The 16,093-nt window shown below is 33.2% G+C and overlaps 1 long non-coding RNA gene across 1 annotated transcript in view; it reads left to right on the forward strand.

Annotated features, from left to right (window-relative positions):
• The first annotated feature begins 11,336 nt into the window (after positions 1-11,336).
• LOC129216261 (uncharacterized) overlaps positions 11,337-16,093 on the forward strand; it is a 452,551-nt gene continuing 447,794 nt past the window's right edge. The window contains exon 1 of the long non-coding RNA XR_008580178.1: positions 11,337-11,490. This is a non-coding gene — a long non-coding RNA (uncharacterized LOC129216261). The remainder of the gene's footprint in view (positions 11,491-16,093) is intronic.

A 16,093-nucleotide genomic window follows, 5' to 3' on the forward strand; every position in this document is an offset into this window, starting at 1 on the left:
ATGAAGAAATGTCAACAATATTAACCGACTGTGAAAGGATCGTTAACGCGCGACCAATGACTTATGTTTCTGAAGGTGATAGTTTAAGACCTCTATCCCCAGCAATGTTTTTGCATGACATTAAAGAGACTAGTTTACCAGATATAGAAGTTTTAGACCAGAAATCACTGAGTAGAAGAGTGAAGTACAGACAAAGAATTTTAAATGATCTAAAGAAAAGATTCAGATCAGAATATCTCGGACAGCTTGTACAGAAACCTAAAATCAAAAATCTACGTTCCCTTCGAATCGGGGAAATAGTACTGATCGGAAGCGATAATGCTAAACGTGTTGATTGGCCTTTAGGAAAAATTACCGAAATTATCCCTGGCAAAGACAACAAATCTCGACTTGTAAGGGTGAAAACCGAACGTTCAACATTTCTTAGACCCATTCAACGAATATTTCCGTTGGAAATACCGTCAATAGATGACTTGCCTGTTGACGAGATTGCTGCTGCAGATAAACCATCACGATCAGCAGGAATCAAAAGTTCAACCTTAGTTCCTGAGAGGGAAGTCAAGGACTGTGAATCGAAGACTTACGCTACAAGAAGTGGTAGAGTTGTTCGAAAACTTCAAAAATTGGACTTATAGACATACATTAAGAACTTTAAAGTTAATAACAATTTAATGGTTTTATATGTTGAGTTGCTCCTAACTCAAGGTGGGAGAATGTTACGTCACGCATGAAATGTCTATTTCATTTATTTTCTTTATTTTCCTATTTTTAGTGTTTTACGTTTGGCAACGTTGGTTGTGTGAGTAATTCAAAAAATATGGTCGAGTTCGCTTGAAAATGAAAAGTTTTAATGGTGGAAATAAATGTCTCGTTGAAAAGTAGCTTAATATTACTGATTATTTTTGACTGATCAATCATTACAACGCCTGTATTATTTATTAGGGTGATGGTATCATCAGTTTAGAAAGCGTTTTCACGTAACAGTTAGAACTCAGGACCCTCCGACCCCGAATTTGACACTCTACCGATCGGGCTACCACGGCCCGTTTACTAAGTCTACTAATTGGGATCTCAGTGGCCGAGTGATCTAAGCGATTGCTTCTCCCACTTGAGGCGGTGGGTCAAGACACCCTCGCTCCGGATGTACTTTCCCCTCTTTCTGATGTAAATTTTTTCATGTGTTCTTTATTTGTATTCTGTACTGTAATAAAAATAATATTATGCGTAACGAAGGCAAGACACTCAGATTGTAGTTCTCATCAAAATAAACCCGTGCAATAAGCACCAAAAGAATGAAAGTCTACTAATTCGATTTTTATCTCTAACATGTTGCATTTGTTTTTGCCTCGATCCAAGGGACTGAGTTTTGCGACGTGTACTTTTTCTACAGGCTTTTTTAGTTTTGCGACAAAGATTTGACCGACGGGGGGGGGGGACGTTTCCGATTTCGCGTCATCATGAGTTATACAGGCTGTTTATATAGCTGTGCTGTGGTTGACTTTAGTTCGCGTATTTTTACCGAAGGTCAAGCACATGTAGCTTTAAGCGGAGTTAAGTCCCTATGAGTAGTTTAGACCACCGCAAGTTACTTAATAGACCTCACGATACAAACAAACTCTCTCAATGAAATGACAAGATTGCGAAATGTACCGTATCATAATCATAATAATTAAGTCAATGAAAATTAACTGAAAAGTGTAAAATAAAAAATTATTCAATAAAAACAAAAACCCGACTGCGTAAAAACCAAAAAAAAAAAAAAAAAGAAAAGAAAAATGTATAAGCCCAGTAGTTTAGAATGTTATTAAGTGCTACTGAATAACCACACCGTTGAAATAGTTTTATAACCGTACACACATCAGACAAATCATAAATTCAAAAGCAGAATAGAAGGATCAATAGTCGGGGCTTATTCAAATTTTACGGGGTTCCTTGAATCAGAAAGGAATGGGACCCGACTGTTGATCCTTCTATTCTGCTTTTGAATTTATGATTTGTCTTATCTGTGTATATGCTTATAAAACTATTTCAACGGCGTAGTTATTCAGTAGTACTTAAAAACATTCTAAACTACTGGGCTTATACATCCTTTTTTTTTTTTTAGTTTTTTTGGTTTTTACGCAGTCGGGTTTTTTGTTTTTATTTAATAATTTTTTATTAACTGAAGACAATGATTTGTAGATTACGCTATAAGAGGGCATGAGTAGAATCTGTGCTTCTGTTGGTGTAAATCCACCATTGAAGGAGTTAGAAGTGCCACAACCAAAAATTTGGATGAAATCAGTACAAATGGTAGGTAAATCTTTCTTCTGATTTCGGGCAAAAAAAAAGTATTAGTAGCCGTGGCAGTTGCTGTTATAAAGCACGAGTTAAAAAAACGTTTTAATGAAAACCTACTTAGGACAGGAACTTTAAACCTGATTTACTCAAAACTTAAAAATGTCGCTTTACGTCCCTTTTCTTCTCAATGCCTCAACTATCTATCGAAGGGCTAGACTATTTTGTGGTTATCGAAGTCACTGTTCATAGAAGAAATATAAGTTGCAACCTCGGTTATGAAGTTTTTAAAAAAATAACTGTTTTAACTTAATGGTACATGAAAAAAGATTGCTGTTCTGTGATACAAAAGATACTGATATTTGCAAACAACAAATATTTGTTAAACCAGACCCAGTGAAAAATGAATTTCATTTCTTTTTTTTTTCAAAAGCCGTTAAAATTGAAAAACATGAACTGGAAACCTTAAATGGACAAAGACCAATTTGGAATTTGAAACTTATATTCAAATGCAATAAAGGTACATTCAGTATCCAAAAGATAGTTGTCATTTTGCTTCTATTTTGCACATCAACAAATCCGTTCTTTTACATTATTCGGGAACATCCCTCACTCCGATGCGAACAGGTGGTCGATACAGTCATAACATTCCAGACTCTAATAGTATTGGGAAGGATTTTGAAGAAAGCTGTGGAATTCCAGCTGCTGCCTTATCTCCGCGGTGTTCGCGGTTCCTTTTCATTGTTACGGTTTTTCTTCTTCTTCGTGGAGTTAGGTTTTCTTTTCAGTCGATTTGTTGAGTTCTGCTGTATTTTAGTGAATACTAGCAACCGAAAACGTCGTTCGATCAGAATAAAGAAAATTTACATAAGTCTACCTCTTGTTCAACAAGTAATTCTTAAACTAAATCAAATATTGAATGAAAACCAAACAAAGTTCAACAGTATTCCTAATACAGCTTTAATTCCAATTTTTTGCACTTGTGAAAAGGGGCTGACTCATATATATCAAGTCAAAACATGACTAAATATGTAAAACAGCATTTTTAAGACAAAAAGTGTTTTTCCTCACATAAATATCTAAAAAATGTTTTTCGTATGGCCTTTTGAAATGAACTATTTAAGAACATTTATAACTTTACTAGTTGCCTTCGACGGCCGTCTCGATTTCATCGACTACGACGGCTCGTGCTGTTAAACAAATTCAACTGTTCGGCTTTTGTTTAGAAAAAAATAAGTAGCTGGAAAAAACCATAGCAACTTCACTTGCTGGAATCTATGGGTTGACGTATTATAAGAGGATTTGAATTCGGAAAAATATAAAGTGCAACAGACAATGTTGGATGAGGCAAGAATTGCCATTAGAACACTGTGGAATTCTTATTCATATTCCTATTCATAATCACAACTGACTACAACTGTATTTATGTCGAAGACTGCATACTAAGTGCCTTGCCTCCATTATTTTCTATACCGATAGATGGCAGCACCATCACCGGATCGAACAGCTAATGAGAATTTAAAACTAGTCCAGGAGCTAATGGCTACCTGGTGCTAGCGCCCCCCAGAGGTATCGTTTCACTTGGAGGACATTGAGACCACGAGCATATTTAACGTCGCCCAGTCCTCTTTAATGACGACGGTGGGTCTTCGACCATCGAAATTCGAACTCAGGACCCTCCGGCCCCGAATCCGACACTCTACCGATCGGGCTACCACGGCCCCAACTGTGGAATTAATTCCAAGAACCTGGAAATGTATGAAGGTCGACCGGTATAAAGTCGTCCGCGTACTATTACAGTAATGATGGCCGATATGTCCTGGTAACAGCTCGTCAAGACCGAACAGCCAATGCTTCCACCTGTGAAAAAGTTTTGTTTGGCAACACGGCGAAGGATCTCAAACTAAACAGTATATATATATATATTTAATTGTTTTTCAATTCATTTTGCATTGTATGTTTCTGCTTTAAAATTAAGAAATTCGTGCAGACAGCGATTTCTTTTCCAATTCAGAAATATTCTGCAAACAACCTCAACAATCTGCGACAGACATCACAAAGTCGCGCTGTTTCTGTACCGGGGTTGGGACTATAATTTTTTTAACGACTTACAGTTTAAAAGGAGAAGAAAATAAAAGGGGATTTTTAACATGTGGTACAGTTTTTTAAAAGATGCAACTGTTAAAATGAACATTTCTAGATGATAATGACAGAGCTAGGTATTTATAAAATTTCTAATTCAAAACTAGATATAAGAAAAAGAATGAACGGGGTAAAATTGGTTGCTCTTACATCTCACGACTGGTACCTTGATGGATGTCTTAGTCTCTCATGTGTCAGAAAGGAGCAAAGGGTAATGTAGTTTTATAAGTACCCGTGGTTAAGATATCGGCCCCCAAGGAATATTTCAGACTGTTTACAACGATCTACGAATAATCTAATTGAGGAATTCTTTCTAGTATTTTAGGGCAAATGATCTCTTGGATTATATATTTCTATGCATCGAAGAAGGAGGAAATGCAACAACAATCTAAAATCTAGTTTTGTCCAAATAGATAATATTTTCTTTAAAATCTAAATGTAATAAAAAGTTTGTTTTTTCGTATTCTCAATGAAATTGCATTTTCTTTTCTATTTTTTTACACATCTTTAAAGTTACACAGAAATCATTCGTCGTAGACTTAAAACAAAAATATATCTTATGAACGAAATGTTGCTACAGGGCTCCAAAAAATATAGATTTTCATAATTTTCTCACTATTCATTCGACAGAATTTTTAATGATTCTAGCTTATTTAATTATTGAAACCCCATAAACCCTAATAAACTCCTAAATAATATTTAATCAAGTAATTTAATTTTTCAAAACGAACGAACTCATTAATTTTTGTAGCAAAACCCGCTTTGAAACTTATGTGGCAAAGAAACAATGATGCAGAAGAGTTTTAATGATAGCATTGAGATTTTTTTCTCCCCCTTTTACTTAATTAGACTTCTAGCTGCATGAAAAGAACTTGAAAAGATTTACTTTCATTAAAAAGTAAAGAAATCCTTAAACTGCAGTGGAGCGAATGAGTTGGTGGTTTTAAATCCTGCATCATTACTTGAGAGCTGCAAAACTTGTTTAATTAATAGGAATAGGGAATACGCTCTTGTTTTAATATTTAATAAGCATGGCTAAGCTTATTTTTCACGTTTTATCCGAAAGTAAACAGATTTATTTTAATGTTGCTGCGGGTAATCATGAATTGTGATACGTTTGAAATTTTATTTTAGAAAAACGTTGATCTTTTAGAGAAGTAACATAGGCGAGAGTGTTGTACCTTGGGACACTGCTAATTTCTAAGAATCTCTATCTTTTGTAATCTCTAATAGTAATCTTCACCACTAAGTGGTGCCAGAGCAAAAATCAGCATCAAATGAATAAAATTGACGATTTTGTGAGAGAAAGAATATTTCATGACTCCAACGTAAATATTTTCTTCATTTTTATTTAATTTTCTCTCCTTGTATTTGTAAAACTAATCAACTGAGTTGTATTTTGTTACAAAAGAGAAGTACTTTAAATAATTTGCTTATAAGAAAATACTGAGAGTGCATCTAGATTGATCATTATTTTGGTTTTTCTGAAACCTTGTGGTGGTTGTACCTTGGGACAGCCAAACATTTTGCCCCTTAGGACACGTTCCAAGGTACAACATATATATGGTTCTTAATAATTAAGATATGTTTAGGAACATGGAACAATGTTCTCATCTTATATAGTCTTTTAAACACATTTAATGTCAGACAATAATCCAAAATTCATTATTAAATATATTCATGATTTAATTCACTACCATGATTTTTTTTCTGGTGCAAAATTGATTCAAGTATATGGCTGCTTCCTGAATCATGAAGACTTTCCCACAGTACAACAGAACGTGTCAAAAGGTACAATAGGATTTTGTACCTTGGGACAGCTTGGAACTTTTACTTTAAACGGCTGGAAACATTTTATTTTCAAACTATCTGAATATTTAAAAAAAAATGCATTGAAGTATGTTGGGATATTTTGATGTGACTGTTAGATTTAAAATTTGTTTCAAATAATAGACGTTCAAAATCGTAATATGAAAAGTGTCCCAAGGTACTGACATTCCTGGTCTAACGTAGTAACAATATAACTTTATTTCTTGTGTTCTGAGTTATATTTTCTATGTTGTAAAATGTTGTTCCAATTTTAATTGTATAAGATAACGTTGTATCCATTTTCTATTTATTCATTACTAACGGTACCCGCACGGCTTTGACGACCGTTGTAGAAAATCGAAAGGTTCTTTAGTTAGCCTGTATATTTACAAAAAATGGATGATGAATTCTTCTTCTAAGGCAGAACTACATGCAATATAAGACAGCTCAGTTATCCCACCCAGAGAGACTGCAGTTTCGTCCTTCTTATGAACTCATCAGTCGTATTCCAGACTGATAAGTCCAAAAGAAGAACGAAAATGCAGTCTCTGGATGGGAAAACCGGGCTGTCGATATGTTGCATGTATTAAACAAATTGTTTATTTTTTGGTCGTAAGCCAACAGGGGGAACTTAACGTCCATCCTTTTTGGTTAAAAAATGTTGCAAACCCTCCTCTCAACACCCTTCTAAACTGATATATAGTTTTTTTTTTTTTTTTTTTTTTTTTTTTTTTTACAATTTGTTCAATGAATTGCAAAATTTGTGTCTCTGCCATTTTTTACTATCTTGGTGTACAGAATGTTTAAAGCAAATTTCTATTCAAATTAATTCCATCTTGGTTTTTCTATAGCAGCACATAAATCGCTTTTAGCCAAACAAGTGACAAAATGTAGTCATCTTTACTAATAATAAAGCTGAAAGTCTCTCTGTCAGGATCTCTGTGACGCGCAAAGCGTCTAGACCGTTCTGCCGATTTTCATGAAATTTGGCACAAAGTTAGTTTGTAGTATGGGAGTGTGCACCTCAAAGCAATTTTTTGAAAATTCGATGTGATTCTTTTTCTATTCCAATTTTAAGAAAAAAAATTATCATAAGATGGACGAGTATATTACGAAATTATCATAACGTGGAACCGTAGCATGGGCACAAGCCAATTGGCGAGAAAATTCACCATACATTATTTGTAAATATACAGGCGAACCAAAAGACCTTTTAATTTTCTATTACGGGCAAAGCCGTGCAGGTACCACTAATATATAGTATGGAGTTATCGAAATTAGAAAGGCGCTAAAAACAATCTTATCAAAAATATTATGTGTGCAATAATATTTATATTACTTTTCCCACATAATACAATTCTTACTAATAATAAAGCTGAAAGTCTGTCTGTCAGGATCTCTCTCTGTCCGGATCTCTGTCTGTCTGTCAGGATCTCTGTGACGCGCATAGCGCCTAGACCGTTTGGCCGATTTCCATGAAATTTGGAACAGAATTAGTTTGTAGCATGCGGGTGTGCACCTCGAAACGATTTTTCAAAAATTCGATTTGGTTCTTTTTCTAAGTCAATTTTAAGAACAAAAATATCATAAGATGGACGAGTAAATTACGAAATTATCATAACGTGGAACCGTAACATGGGTACACGTCAATTGACGAGAAACTTCACCATACAACATTTGTAAATATACAGGCGAACCAAAAAACCTTTTAATTTTTCTATTACGGGCAAAGCCGTGCGGGTACCACTAGTACCTAATAAAACTGAAACTGCCACATAAAATGCAATATATTTTAACGCAGCAAGCTACAAGCTCTTTGCCGGAGCGTAGGCAGAACTACTAAAAACTACCAACCAAAAATTCAAACAGAGCTGTAAGCTCTCACGTTCTATCTTTGGGCAAAATGCCATAGATGGAAAACACTAATTGCGATTAACTTACGAATGATTTTAAATTTTCAATGTCTTAGTGAAAAGCTATTCTTAAATTTTGTAATTGCAATGATGTGCAACATTAATAATATGTGTAAACATGCTAATTTATTTACTTTCTGTGTTATAGGGTGATGCTAGTTTACATATCCCTGCCAAGCATATCTGGTAAGTACCTTCTTTTTTATCTTCTATAGAATAAAATAAATCAGTACCCAGAGTCAATATTTATATAGAGAGACAGACAAAAATTGTGAAATCTTACTAGACAGGAATAAATATTAAAGTATCTGACATATTATTTCTTAGAGCTTTTAGAAAGTCTAGCGTAGCATGGCTCCTGAAAGATTTCAATTCTTGGAGAACTTGTTGCATAAATGATTACTCATCCGAGAGATTGGACACCCAGGATTAGTCCGATCCTGGTTACGTTGTTATTTAGCATTTGATTTCGAAATAACATTCTAGAAACATTCTAAGTAGCATTCTAACATTCTAAACTTCTAGTTTTATTTTTTCCTAATTCTTCCCTTGTGTGTGTGTGTGTGTGTGTGTGTGTTTGTTTTTGTTTTTTTTCTTTTCTTTTCTTGAGTCAACCTTATTGGCTTTTGCGCCAGTTATATGTATAACTTACTTGAGTATGCCACAGGGCTATCGAGATTTCAGCAACTGGTATACATATAACTTGAATATGCTATCGAGTTATTGATTCAGAGGGACTCGCGTTATATTTGACGTGAATATGCCACCGTTATGGGCTTTTGCTCACATAAAATACACCTGACTTGAATATAACATCTAGTCAACTTGAAAACAATCTTCTATACAGAGCAAAAAAACTATCCCTCCCCCCCCCCACACACACAAACAACTTTCTTTAAAGCTAGTTTGGTTCATCGGCCAACCAATAGTTTAGTAATGTTTTCCATACTTTGCTTACATTTAATTTTCATTTTAAATATTTCTTAATAATAAAGTATAGCTTGAAATGACACTAATTACGTTTCCTCCCATTCTACATTTGTAACGCCGCGTCACAAGTTTCATAATTATGTTGTACATTTATCATCGGGTTTCTTAATCGAGAAATCTATTCAAAATTTACACTTTACACGAATCAAGGTTTAGTTCAGTTACAATGTTTGAATTATGAAAATAGAATCGTTCTACAATATACAGTACTATGCATTCTCGAAAGCCAAAGTTAGCACTCGAGATCGATTCTATTTTAAAGAAGTGCGATAGGTTGAGGATGGGTACTTTCCGCACGCACTTGCTATCCCCGTCTTTTTCGATGCTACATTGGAATAACTGCTGAATGTTATTTTTTTCTTCTAATTTGCATTCTTTTACTTCCGGGTTTCCACCCCTATTTTGATGAAATCAAAGCAGACCTGACGCATGCGCAAATTCGCGGGAGGTTTCGACTAAGGAAAACATACAGTATAATCTTTTTTTTTCATCCTCAAAATATTACTATGTTTTGTTTTGAACTTTAATCTTTCGGTAATATTTAAAATGTAATTTCTTCTGTACCTAGTAGACAGAAGACAACTGAAGACAACTCCTTCACTTCTCCCCCGAATGGTAACAAGACCTTCTCGGTTTTGGTGGGAGATGTGGAGTGACTTTCCAACGCCATCCAACTAAGAAACCCGGAACAACAGTTAACTTGATTGAAATTTTCACAAAGTACAGTAACACCATCAAAATCAACATTTTGTGTACTTAATTAGGGTTGATTGCAATTTGAAGCAAGAAGCCATATAGCCAGAAGGATGTAAGTCACATTATGGTAGTATTACAGAGGGGAAAACCTTTTTCTTGCACAAGCAAAGGTTGGGTCGTGCGGTCTTTTAATCCGGGTAAAAAAAATGATTTTATTATTTTTTTTAATGAATTACGTTCACATGGCTTGATGTGGAATAGGCTTCAACATATACTGCACTAAGAAACGGAAATGCGCAATTTTTGGACTTACGTCAGTCTGACTCTGAGGTACACATTTATGACTTGATTGTTAAACTGTAAATAGTTTGAAGATTTGACTGAAAAAAAAAAGATATCCTTCTTACTAATGATATTGCTTTTTATCTTTGTATCTAGGAAAATCCTCCGTTATTTCGCATTAACTCGATCGTCTTTAACATCTTTTAACCTTTTCTTTCCTGCGTCTTTCAGTAATTTATGTTTTGTGTAATATTTTGTAACATTCGCAAGTAAAATTTGTGTAAAGATCAATTATTACAAACTGCTGATTTGATCCACTCTTCCTAAATCAAAAGAAATATTTTTCCTTCCTTATCTTCTCTTTTCAGATAATCGCGGACATCAATCTTATCCCGGTTTATGTGAAAAAAAAAAAGTATTTATAAAATAATGAAATGAAAAAAACTACAAATTTCTACTCCTTTTTATAGTTTCAAAAAAAAAAAAAAGTTTTTTGCAACAGTTACTAATTCAAATATATTTTCTTTAAGGAGTTATTTTCAAACCTTCACCTTCATGATATTAAACATTTTACAAGTTATCACGATTGCACTATAGGAAAGAAACAGTAAACAAAAACATTGCACAGTTATTATTTTCTTTAAACTAAAATATTTTTCTTCTTCGACTTATATACTTAGATACCCGCCCCCCCCCTCTTTTTTTTTCTTTTTGCTATGTTATAAGGCAGTTCGGTTTTGCTATGAAATAATACAGTATTATTGAAAAAAAAAAAAAAAAAATATCGATGCATGTTAAAGTTTCTTTAAGTAAAAGTAAAGGCTTTTTTTTCTTTTTTTTGTTGAAAAAATGCAACTGATTTGTCTCTTTCAAGTCACTTTTCATGTCTGTCATTTTTTAAAAAACCAGAAGTTTTGCGACGTCTCTCATTTTTACCGAAACCCTTCAACATTTTCAAATTTAAATCACGGCTTCGCAACTCCATATCGATTCTGAAACACAACCAAGATTGCGAAACGATTTCTCTACCTTCTTAGAAAAACTACGTTCTGTTTTTCGCGCACATCCTTCTGCATCACAACGTGGCCTTTCAGAGCCTCCAACTATCGAGCGGCTTTGCTCCCTTCCGACAGATGGCAGCACTAGTTATCCGACTCCGAAACTCGCGCAACGGCCCAAACAGTGGTCGTTGACGAGAAACCCTCATACATTGGTTTCGACCTCAAACGAACGAGTTCCAAGCGGCCGTGTTGTTTGTTTTATCCTCTGGTGTTCGTGATTTAAAATAAACAAACACGAGTATCCAATCAAATTATTTGAGAAAATTCCTTTACTGGATCCCCCGGATTATTATTTGGATTAAACTCAAGATGGCACCAAGGTAAATAGTAGTAAATAAAAGTTGTTTACATTGCAGAATAGTTCGTGTTTGTTTGCCGCGAGTTGGATGCTTGTTTTCCCGTACCCCGGTCGGACTTCGGTCGGCTACTTCATATACTTTCTTCCGCAAGGTAGTTGTGTTTTCGCTGTTAATGTGAAATAAGCAGTGTTCGAAATGTTTAGAATCTTAAGATTAGGTTAAGTCTACGACCTGGCAATTTTAGTTTAAGGAATTCGATACACTCGCTAAGATGTTGTTATTGTATGATTCGTAGAAGTACATTAAATTATATGTGGGTAATAAATAAACTGTCAACACGAACACCATTTTCGAAAATTCAAGTTAAATAAATCACTAAATGTTAGTGAAACATGAACCTTGGGTGTAGTTTTAAGAGCATGGTTTTGAACACATGTTTTGAAATTACGCTGAAGAATTTCACCGGTGCTTATTTTAAAAAGTAGTTCTCAAATGGAGATAATTTATGAAGTGGAAATATCTTTGCTACTACAGGAATACAAATCTAGTACATTTTGTATAAATCTACATTCTATACAAATTTACTGGTATACTTTATAGAGATAATTTCAGTTTGATGTATTGTGATGTAGTGTTGAAGTAACAATCCATTGGAAATGAAGGATTACATAGTGTTAAGCAAGCAGCATTATGAGTATACGTTACCAGCGTAATTTCAAATCTTGGGGAAGATTCTGAAATTTTTCGATCTAAGGACTCTAATGTACGAATCATGATATTTGTTCTCAGAGTAAATTTCAATATGCCTGCGTACAGGCCCGTGTCATTTTACATTTTTCAAGTGCCCCGGGGACCACGCCCGCATACATGAGAAAACAGTCCCCTAACAAATGACGGGGTGGGGAGTGGGGTGAGTAAGAAACAGTCAAATTGTCTTTTTATTTTAAAAATTCATTTAATGAATAGTAAATGCTGTAAGTAGAAAACGAACATTTTAGTGAAATTTTTTACTAAAGAGCAGTTAAAAAGTTTTGGAAATTTCGTAGAAAATCTTTGTCAATGAATGTTTAATAGAGTATTTCTCACACCTAAAACCTCAGATAGCTGTTAAAATAGATCATAAAAGTTTAATTACGCCTACATTTTAATTTTACCAATTTACCTCTTTAGTTTCCAGAAATTATTTCAAATTTCCATTTTAGGACGAAGCCCGTCATTTTCAAAACTTTTCGGGGAATAAAAATGCACACACTTAATGCTTGTTATGTCAAAAAACAACCTTTCCCACAAAAATTAAAATGCATCGAAATCCCTTTGAAACTAACTTCAAGGAACCACAAAGAATATTCGTTGAAACAGGAATTTTTATGGTAATTGAGTTGAAGCAATGAGCTGGAAATTACATTGCGACTAAGCATATTTCGTTGTTTTAGTATTCGTTGTTACGGGATCTTACAGTACATTAATTTCTTAAAAATAAGGAAATTCAATTGCCATCACCTTACCCATCTAAATGAAGAGCCTGATTAGGATGTCATTCCTAAATAAATAGCCTTTAGAAATTACTTATAACATATAAAAATTAAAAAAAAACAAACAAGAAAACGAGTAACTTTATTCATGTTTTACATTTTAAGCGGAACTTTACAATAAAAAGCGAAAATAAACCTTTCTATATTCTGTATTTAAAGGTCATTTTCTAACTTTGAGATGTTTTTTCTTTCCCTTCTATCTTTTTTACCGTTTTGTATTGATTTTAAATAAAACGCATATATATTTAAATTATCATTGTAGAAGTTATTACCAAAGTGTATGATTACAGCACTAAATATGGAAGCGAGCATAAAATGTTGCACACAAAAAAATTAACTGATGACAAGTGTCATCAAGTTATAAAGCATTCTTCATTTTTATTTTCTTCTGCGAAGCATCAAGAAAAGAGTGATGGATAAAAAGGGTAAGGACTCTTTTTTACGACGAACAATGTGTTCCTTTACTACAGCTATTCCTTTGATTGCTTTTAAATGAATATCTTAAATGTTGTCATACCATCAGTGGAAGAAAAAAAAACAGTTCAAGGAATAGCCTCCTTTCTACGTAATACATTTTGTCTGTTTATTGAAAATTGCTAGAGTAATAGTTGCGCAGATAAGTAAACAAGGTGTGATTTCCAACTAAGGAAGTGTATTACCTGTAGCATTTAGAACTATATTTGATTCGTAAATAGCATTAAATTTGTCTAATAAGTAGAAATTTGCAAAAATTGAAAGTGACTTTGGAAAAAATCAGTTTAGTGAATTAGTATGCTTTCTAAATTTAATAGTTTATCCCTTCATTAAAGTCTGTCTCACTCGTTTTTCAGAATTTGCTTTCGTAGATGGTTTATTTTATGAAATGAATGTTTGTTAAAACTATAAAAGTAGTTGTACTAGCTATTGTAATAGTATGTGGTTATAGTTTAGGAAGTGCCACAGGACGTACACAAGCATAAAGTTACACATATGCAAATCATGCAAATTGAATAGCACAAAAAAGTCCAAGTTCCTTCCAATTCCAAATAAAATTAACATAAAATTTAAAAGAAGTCCAAGGGATAAGCTTCGTCAGTTCCAGCGCAAATTAAGCTCAGCAAAGGTGTTGTAATTTAGTAGCAGGTACCTAAAAGTCCAGTTCTTAAAGCAGAAAAACACTATGGCAAAATAGGTATAGACCTTTAAACTGTGCTTTGTGTCAAAAACGTATTCTATAATGCATAAAAAAACACAAATTAAACGGTTTTTCAATGGTTTAGAATTCAAAATATTCAGTAAATGGCAGTCATTTATATTACTGATATACAACTTTTACATTAGTGGCATACAAAATTAGTTAAATAAGCAGTATTTCTAGTTAACCTAAAAATAAAAACAAATTGAGAAACTTGTTACGTCGTTTAAAAGAACCTCTTTTCCAATGCAAACAAATGGTTTATGTGTAAAATTTAAATGACAAAGACTTAAAAAAGAGTAAAATACGAAATTACAATATACAATTGCACAAAACACTGCCGATTTCTTCAGACACGTGTTTGGATTCTTATTGCTATTTGTGCCATTTCAATGTTGTATTTGTTTACCACTTTGTGCACAAAAAATAAGGATTTTATACACATAACAAGCTGTTTGTTAGATGTATGTATTGAAAATAAATAAACTGTATGACATAATTATTTAATGAATATATACAAACTGACCATTAGTTATGCTTTACTTTCAACACGTACTAAAAACATTCTCTATAAAATTTTAAGTAATGCTTATTCAAGGGCTCAAAAAGCAAAAACTTGTCCCTTTAAGAGTATGTTGAACGAAATGGCATTATTTTTAAGTGCAACGTTTTAAGTAAAATAATTTTTTAAAATATGTATGATTTTAAAGTTTAATTTTTTCTGAAAACGCTTTGGTTTTTCCGTTAGCTCATGGTGTCCGTTTTCGTGGTTGTTGTCTTGTTAATCAGAATTACGCTTTGTTAGCCTCGAAACAGCTGTGTGTTCTAATTATTACGTTGCGTCGCAATTGCATTTTATTTAATCCATCAAAGCGTTGGGAATGTGTAAATGGTAGAATTTATCAATCAAGATCAATCAAAATGCAGAAAAAATAGTTAAAATATAAATAAATCGTCTGTTCTATTTGTAACAAAATTAAATTAAAAATGAAATGACTGTTATTTGTTTTTGACAAAATTTCACGTATTATTCACTATCTAACCTTGTTCTAAATTAAAAAAAAATATTAGAAATAAATAAATGCAAAAGAAAAAATAATAAATAAGTAAATAAAGAGAAAAAAATAAAAACTTATTTTTTACCTAATTAATGCCAACTGGAAATTAATTCAAGTTACAATTTCACTAAATATCAAGAATTCACAATTTGCTGCATTAATTACTAATTGTGTTCAACTCATAAAAGTAAAGAAATAAAATGGGCAAATTAAAAAAAATAAAAAGTAATTTTTAGCTTAATTAGTGCGAACTAAAACGAAATTTGAGTGTTATTCCTTTTGCACTAAATATCAAGACTTCGCAATTTACAGAATTGATCACTCACTGTGCTCTTTACTCATAAAATAGGCGAAACTTAATAATAATATTCATTTCAGTGCGTTGTTCTAAATGACTGTCAAACGCATTAGCCATTACACTTCTTCAGTGAAGCGTAACTTTGTCTGAATCATAAGGAAAGTTTTTAAGCCTGTGTGAAACGAGGTCAAATAGGAGCTTTAAGTTTTTACTTTCAGGGTCTTCGATCAAAGCGAGAAAATTAATGAATGCATTATTATGTTATAAAAATATGGGAAAGTGTTACAGCTTCTTTATCTTTACTAATAATAAAGCTCAATGTCCAGATGTCTGGAAGTCTTTGACGCGTATAGCGCCTAAACCGTTCTGCCGATTTTTATGAATTCGGCACAAAATTATTTTGTAGATTGGTGGTGTGCACTTTGAAGTGATTTTTCGAAAATTCGATTTTGTTCTTCTTCTATTCCAATTTTAACAACATTTTATCGAGCAAACTATCACAACGTGGACGAGCAAACTATCATAATTTGGACGAGCAAATTAACACAACATGGACGAGGAA

The sequence above is a fragment of the Uloborus diversus genome, chromosome 2, assembly GCF_026930045.1.
Source record: "Uloborus diversus isolate 005 chromosome 2, Udiv.v.3.1, whole genome shotgun sequence".
NCBI classification, from domain to species: Eukaryota; Metazoa; Arthropoda; class Arachnida; order Araneae; family Uloboridae; genus Uloborus; species Uloborus diversus.